General features: G+C 31.9%; 1 pseudogene; it reads right to left on the bottom strand.

Annotated features, from left to right (window-relative positions):
- Positions 1-5,368: 5,368 nt before the first annotated feature.
- LOC129322679 (phytochrome-associated serine/threonine-protein phosphatase-like) lies at positions 5,369-8,624 on the bottom strand (annotated as a pseudogene).
- Between the last annotated feature and the right edge of the window lie 320 nt (positions 8,625-8,944).

Raw genomic sequence — 8,944 nt, 5'->3', positions numbered from 1 at the left:
TTTTCAACAAATATTAGCCACAGAATTAATGGCAGAATTTTCCTGTCTCAAACACATTGTCATTATTCTGTCATAAAAACATTGTGATAGAAATTAGTGACGGAAATTTCCATCATTAACTTAAAGGATAATTTTGTATCCTATCTGTACATATCCTAAATAAAATATAATATACAAATAAACCAAATAAAATATGTGTTAAATCAATCTATATCAAATCTCACACTCTCCCTTAGGTTGGTGCATGTAGATTCATGATGCCTAACTTGCAAGTCAATGCCTAGAACTTGTTTTCGCCCATTGGCTTTATGAACATATATGCATGCTAGTTTTTTGTCGATATCTTTTGGGGAACTATTTCTAGCTCTCAACTCTTCTCAAATAAAATAGCAATCCATCTTCACATACTTTGTCCTCTCATGAACATAGGACCTTTCTATTATTATAGGGTAAGAAATCAACTCCTTAAAACTTTCAAATTTAATTTCTCACTAGATAAAACTTAGAGAAAATAGGGTAAAATTGAAGGTTAAAGCAGTACAAGACTTACCTAATAAGTAACAGATTAAAAATGTCATTCTTTCTCTTGAAAATCGTTGCCCTAGTAGAGGTTGGCTCCTCCTCTATGCCTAACCCATCCCCTCCTAATCTTTCTTTCATTTTTCATGAGCTGAACACGTTCTCATTTACCAAAATTATGAACCATGCACCACAATGCATCCATCCTTAGTCATGGCGCATGGCACAGTGAGGGAGATCCTCACTGTACTTACATGCTCTGCTTCAGAACGTTGTTCTTCCACTCATATCTATTCATATAACATTCCAACAAATCAATACAATATTTCACCATTCACAATCCTAATCTCGCATTAAATTATTAATTCACTCCTTAATCAGTATTAATGCATGAGTTAGAAATTTGAGATATTATATTTCTCCTCTCCTTTTAAGAATTTTTTTCCCAAAATTAAAATAACTACTAGCACACACATACCTAAGAGAACAATTGAGGATATTGCTACCTCATCTTAGCTTCTGTCTCTCAGGTTGCATCACTAGGAATCATACTCTTCTAGAACACTTTTACCAGTCAAATAATCTTGTTCCTCAGTTGCTTATCTTTCACATCAACTATCCATTTTGGCTTAGCTCTATAGGTCATATTCTCTTGCAACTCCACTTCTTTAGGCTCAATTACATGAGAAGGATCCAGTTGATATTTTTTAAGCTAAGACATGTGAAATATGTCATGAATTCTAGACAATTGTAGAGGTAGGGCAATTTGATAGGTGACTGGCTCAATTCTCTTTAAGACTTCAAACGAACCTATAAATCTAGGAGTCAATTTCTTAGCTCTAATTAACCTCCTGATTTTCGTTACTGTCATAACTTTCAAAAATACATAGTCACTTACCAAAAACTTCAATGGCCTTTTTCATCAATCGGCATAACTCTTATGCTGTTTTGAGCTGTCAATAGCTTCTGCCATATTAACTCAATCTTCTGAGTGGTCTAATCCACAATATTAAGACCCATAATGCTTTTTTCACTCAACTTTATCCAACACGATGGTAATCTACACTTCTTTCCATACAAAGCTTCATATGGTGCCATTTGAATGCTGGAATGATAGTTATTGTTGTAGGCAAACTTGACCAATGATAAATAGTTATCCCAGCTACCACGCAACTCCAACATACAAGATTGTAGCATATCTTCTAGAGTCTACACACCAACATAATGTCCAAAGACAAATAGAAAAGAAAATAAGTAATTTTTTTCTCTAATCGCGTGCACTGCATAGGTGATTTTATAATTAAAAAAATGGCTCATTATTCCTATTCAAGTAATGGATTAACAGGAAAAATTAGACTAGTCTCAATAAAAACAAAGTTACCATTATAAATTATTACATTTTTGCTGACTATATTAGAGAAAGCAAATAATGTTATTCGGTTTATCAACTTTCATTAGTGGGCAAAAGACCACTAAAAATTACGATATCGTAAAAAATGAATAACTAATTTTAATATCCTATCATGATTGTCACCACAAGTGAAATGCAGATCCTTACGTATCCTTTTTCATAAAGATAAAATATCATATAATGCTCTTTCTGTCATTTAGGTATATAATAATGCTCAAGCAATGATGTGTTTTCTATATCCTTTTCTAATTTTCTTCTTATATATATATATATATATATATATGAAAAATACAAAATTGCTGATTAAAAAAGGCACCCGAATCCTTAGCTTTTAAGCAGTTCAGCCACTTCTTTGTATCTATATGGAATTTCTACTTCTAATTAATTTGGTTATTGTGTGGTTGTGTTAGGTGTGATATAGTATTTGTGCATGCCTACAAGCTAATCATGATATGATTAATAATTAAGAATTCATGTAAAAAAAATATTGCATTACAATTGTTATATTCTACATTATTTCTAGAGAGTTTGATTGAATGTAGTAATTATCATAAAGATACTAATTATTCTTAAAATATCCCTACGTATTATTGTCAATTGGGATAATAATACATAAAACAATGATGTACAAGAGTATATATATGCGATGCGTCCTTCATTTTAGAATATAGATTTTTTTAACGTATATATTATGGAATTTTCTCTTTATTCATTTTATAAAAGAGAATGAAACTGTCAGTTTCTTAAATTTACCTATTATCAATTTGGCCTTTCAACCGTAACTTATATCAATTTGGTTTCTTATGTTATATAAAATTATTATGTTAGTTCTTTAAATTTTAAAACATAAATTGGCTCTCAAATTAATTTAATGTGTAAAATATCATGATGACTTGTCATATACATGTATCTAAATGAAAATAAATCAGTTCTCAAATTAGTTTAATTTTTATCAATCTAAATTCTTATATTATGTTTTGTTCTTTTGTTGTTTTACATTTGCAAGTCTATTTTTTCATCTAAACAATTACACTTCCTTGTATTAATATACATGATTATCATCAATATTCTCTTATTAATGTCAGTAGATTTTAACAATGTTATTTCATATTTAAACAACAAAAAATAAAAATGATGACTAAGGCAAACTTAATATACCAAATTAATAAAAATTAAACTTAAAGAACAAGACTGATAATTGAGACTAACTTGAAGGACTAAAAGTTTCATTATCTCATTTTATGATTAATGAAAAGGAAAAAAAAAGAGTATACCCATAAATGTTACATTGAAATTATAAATACGAATATAATAAAAACATCAATAAATATTGCATTAAACTAATGCACGGACGCAAAAAACGAAACATTAATTTCCTTTTAAAAAGACTTATATTTTGATTGAGAAGGAATATAACACTTGTTATTGTTGAAGAATGAGATACCAAAATGCTCTATTATGAAGGGTGTTTAATGGTATAGTTTGATTTCATTTGGTCAAAACCTTAATTAGATTAAACTCATCGGTTTGCACAAAAAAACACTCAATCATTTTTCATTAAAGTAAATTTGATTCAATATGGTTCATTTGTGGATCACATTTCAATAAATTTTAAAATATATGAAGTTACATAAGATGACTAAGCATAATTTTTGTTTTTTCTTTTGTTCTTATTTCAACTTCAAATCACATCGGCAGCATTATCATTCACGAATGGCAATAAACATTCTTATATCCAGAGTAAAAAAAGATTCACATTTTACTATTAATAAACACTAGATTATATGCATTTTGTAAGCAATAGAAGTTAAATGTCATTACAGATTGTATCGATGACTATGATGGACTGTAACTCTTAATCAAATAGTGGACATTATTATATCTAAGACTTATACAAAAGAGATCATTCTTGGAATAACGCCAACCCAACATCCTAGCTAAGTCAAGCATTTAACAATGAAGAAAACATGTTGAATTGAAATATGAACTCTAAAATAATGATTACAAGCTAACATGACTTTGTACTTTTGTAACCTAGTGGAATGTAAGTTTTGATATAAGCATAAGCTCGTGAATTCGATGCTGCTTGTAATTTCAGGCTATTAATGCCTACCTTTTTAATTCAAATTCAAAAAGAAATAACAATTATAAAAAAAAAAAGTTATAGTATCACTTACATATATAAAATGAAAGGGTTAGGAATTCTATTAACTTTCAATGAAAATTTTTCACTTTTAGGATAGGAGGAAGAAATGATGCCATGTTGCAAATAATTGAATTACTGACAGGTGTGAGTAGTTAATGTAGTTTTTGAATTTTCAAATCATTTTAAGCTTTAGATAAAATTAAAATTAAAAAGTAAAAACTAATAGACTAGTATTATAATATTAAAAATAAAAAATGAATTTTAAAAAATATAAAAAATGGGGTTCATGCTTTTGAGACAAAACCGGAAGTCAACCTGACCATTTGAGTTTGGAATTTCGAAAACCAAAAGCCTTACTAATAAACTTTTGTTTTTTTTTTTTATGGGCAAAACAACAACCAAAATACAAAGGGTCCACAAATACAAAATCCAAAAAAAAAAATAAAAGGAGAGAAAATACAAACAAAACAATTAAACAAACTAGGAAAAACACCAGCCTCATATAAGACGAGCGCAAGAACCAACAGATTGAGAAAAATTTTTGTCGGCAGAGATCTTCAGACTATAATTCTTCAGATGCTCACAAGGGCCAATTTCGCTGATGAAATGTAGTCTCCTAGTTTTCATGTCTGAGACAAGTTGTTGCCCTTGAGATAAACGATGCTGAAATAATAAACAAGGGAGTACGATAATTCTACTAAAACCTCTAGTCTTAGAAATTGTACAAAGGATAATTTGCCAATCAAAACTCCCCAGATTTCTCAGAAAATCAAACTTATTTCAGTATTTTTAACGCCCTTACTATCATGCAAGGCTGCACGGACAAATGATAAGGGTAATTTCTTTGCCTGTTCGTCCCCACATTCTGTAACTAAAATTCTTTTATTTTATTCAATTGGTCTCTAGTATGATTCATTTTTTTCCCTCACTACTCTTTTATGAATGAAATTTAGTCAATTTTCATGGCTTGTATTAGAATTTAAAATTACTGTACGAAAATTTTAAAACTACGCAAACTATTTATATAATACACTCAAATTCCATTAATACAAGAGTTCTAAGATTCCAAGACTAGAAGTGCCAGACTTTAGAGCATTGTTATTCGCAAATATGTGGGAAGAAAATGAAGTGTGACCCAACTACTAATCCAGTTCACCAACAAAGAAAAAAGAAAAAAGAAAAAACCCTACCAGTCCATATGGGTAAAAATGAGCACTGCTATTTAGGCGTTTTAGTGCATTGAAAGATTTTTTACCATAGAAAGGGAAAAAAAATAAAATGGGAATCAAGTGGCAAATAATTAGATCCACCTTTTAAGTGTTGCAATCAAAATCCTCACATTACATAACAATCAATATCCAAATATAATAATAAAGCCATTTTATATTTTTATTATGAGAAATTTTACGATAAATCAAAACTCAAAAAAAGTTACAAGAAATATGGAACGCCTGCCGCGGGCCCCCTCATCTGGTTATTCTCCTCAGTTTCAATGAAAATTTTAACTTCTCTCTCCTGTTGCAAGTAAAAATATAAGCATATACCAACCACGTGCTCCAACAGGCACAGAATAAAATAGGGAAGAGGATCACACAACTACTTCACCCAGATTTACTGGTTCCATAACATGCCAAGATAAAATCAACTATAGCATGTAAGATGCACATAATTTCACACTAATCACTTGCACATCATGTCGTACTTGGATGAGCATTTCATCTTAATAACTAACTATGATGGGTATCTAAGTGGGATGATAAACCTCACCCCAAATATCTATTCAATTGGTATCAAAGTCTAGTCATTGGCAATTTTGGAGAGAGTTACCCAAAGAAAATTCCGACTAGCATGAAGTCAAAATAAATGCCATGGAGTGCAGCAGCCATGATGTCAACTTCCCATGGAGGCCAAATGATAAAGACTTGCTAGAATGAGATACCAAGTCGCACATTGAATAGTATGGGATACTCAATGAGATATATTTAAGTACGTTGGTTCTCCCATCTCAACAATTGGCTTTTAGAGTAGGGTTTTCAACCCCACTTAGGCATCCATCAAACTTGTCTATTATTTTCAGGGTAAAAATGATATCTGTAATTCATAAAATCACCTTTTTCATTCAATTCCATTGGATTTTGTACCAAATGATAACCTGGTTGAGGAGATTGAAGGGCAGTTAGCTTGAAGACTGAGAAGGCTAAAGAAAGCAGGGAATTTGATGGGGGGTTGTTGTAAAGATGGTGAAAAGAACACGGTAAAGGATTCTGAGAGAATGCTGGCTCCCCCAAGGAAAGTATATCAGAAGTTTGAAGAACTTTTGGCGGAGAGCTAGCCTCTCAAGCTAGTAGTGTGTTCTATGCCACTGTAGTTTTGAGAGTGCCTTTGCCCTGCCGGTGAATGCTTGTGTACGGAGATACTCGAATAAATCTTTTAGCTGAGGAGAAATTCACTTGGGACATGTTTAGTAGGATGGAGCCATCTCAAGATGTACTACAATGGCGTATGGTAGGGCGGAAAAAATCATGTTTTTCTCTCTTTCGCAAGGGAAGTTCGGTATGAAACAATCAAAAAAGAAAATCAAGTAATCAAAATGACCAGATTAAACTATAGAAGATATACATCAATGCTACAGAATGTCAAGGTGACAATTCACAAAAAGAAATGAAAATAATTCGAAATTCACTGAAGGGAAAAACACAGATTCCACAGTAGTAAATGCATAAAAATATTTTTCTGAAATTTGATAAGCCATATCATTTCTGGTATGGCGGCGAACTGAATCTTATTTTCTGTATTATCATAACTTACCTTCAACATATGCTTTTATGTATGAATATATGCTTGAAAAGTTCATTTTATGATATTCATGGAGCCCAAGGTCATAATGGCTGCTTAGTGCCAAATTGTGTAGTACAAAATACTGTATGGGGTACTTAAGTGGGTTGATTTGCCCAACTCAAAAAACTGAAAAATAACCAACATGTCCCCTTAAAGTCTAAAAAAGGCTCAATGAAACAAGTCCAATTCCACTAACACTTGTTAAGATTCGTTTTCCATAATCATTGTCTCCCTCCTAATTAACATGGGGTGTCATGCACAAGTGAACTGTTACAAGTCCAATTCATCTAGAAAACTGCAGCTTTTTAAAAAAAAAAAATATTTGTAGAAAATGAGAAACATGCATAACGAATGGCTTAATACATATCATAACACTGATTTAACTGTCACAAAGATCATCAAAAGAGTATATTTAAACACAACAGCGAAAAATGACTGACCATATTTTCATTGAAGCGCAAAATAGAAGCAACATTTCCATATCGGTAACAATAATTTGGCGCAAGCCATACCTGTAAAAGTTTAAAAGCAATGACTTATTGGTTTATTCATTTTCATACAAGGCTGAAATATATTTAACAAAATAAGTAAACAAATAAAATTAATTGAATCTAGTTTGATTCAATTTTGAAAATGCGATACTTACAGGTACAAGGCCTTTATCTTGAAACACATACTTAAGGCCTTCTTGCACAAGTTGATGAACTCGACAAACAAGACCAAATTATTTATGCGATTGAACTGCATCAGAAATGAAGCATTCTTAAAACTACAGCCACTTTCAATTCTATAACTAAAGTCTCTTCCACAATATCAAAATTGGGAGAGAATTATTTCCATGCTTTCCTAATGAGTTTCAGCAAATAATTTTTTAAGGGGTGGTGTCCCTCAGGGATTCACAAAGACTGAAAATCTCGAGACCTTGTGAGTTTGCAATTTCTTATATTCATGTTTTGGGAAGCTTTCTTGTCATTTGTTTTCTTATTGCTTTTATGATCTATATATTCTTGTCTATATTTAAAAAAAAAAATCAATTCTTTGAAGAATTCAAAACTAAAATCACAGTACCTCAGAAGTGACCCTGGATCCAAAAAGCCAGCCTGCACCGCAGGAACTCACTGCCCATGTCTCAATATCTTCAGGATCACTCCACATCAGACCACAAAAAGTGGAATTTCACAATTTCAATCAATAACCCTTATCTGACATTAATAAAAAAGCCTAACTATGGATTAAAGTGTCATGCTCATTTATTGGGTGCCCATGCCAGATTTAATCCAACTCGGAAAGGGAAAGTTCAATGTTGCAGAAGTTCTCTTAACATGAAGGAAAATAGCCAAGAGCTCATGTTCTGAGAAATCACAGTTTGTTCTGATAACTAAAATTGTAGGCGGTTGAAGGCCAGTGAAAAAGCTCATCAAGTCTGCACAGGAATGCTTAGAGTTCATTACTCCTAACATCTGCACCACACAAGCTGAACTTCCCATCAAAACCTTCAGTTATATTTAAAGACACTCGTGCAGCTTAGCCAACAAGGCAAACCTTCCAATGATTCAGCCAACATTTAGATCTTAAGGATAGTGCAAATGAAATATACACATAAATGAAAATAAATGAAATGAAATGTTAATGCACTGAATTTTTAACTTCTTGATGGGAGTTTACTGTATCTTTTCACCATGACGCTCTAGATAAGGCAAATAGCATGCAGAAACGTGGCATGATCACACAGGCCTAAAGAACTGCTGCACAAGAGTCAACTGATGTCTAAGCTATTCTCTTTTGAAAACATCTGGATCTTCAGTTTACTCCAACCAAGATAGCGATGGCTGCTAAGACTCACACACAGTAATTGGACTCAAATAATATCAACACTTAATTCTCATTGATTAATATTTAAGAGACAACTCTAATCATCATAACAGTTCAAGGTGTGCGACGGTGGGCACAAAGAGGGCAAAATGAGCCCCATATCAGTATCAGGACCCGATCTGCCTGAGAGTTTACCAAGTTAGAAAAAAAAAATAAAA

This window comes from Prosopis cineraria, unplaced genomic scaffold, assembly GCF_029017545.1.
Source record: "Prosopis cineraria cultivar Desert tree isolate PC_DT_omini unplaced genomic scaffold, ASM2901754v1 PC10, whole genome shotgun sequence".
Classification (NCBI taxonomy): Eukaryota; Viridiplantae; Streptophyta; class Magnoliopsida; order Fabales; family Fabaceae; genus Prosopis; species Prosopis cineraria.
Note: the sequence above shows the minus strand (reverse complement) of the source record. Positions and strands in the feature narration are given on the sequence as shown.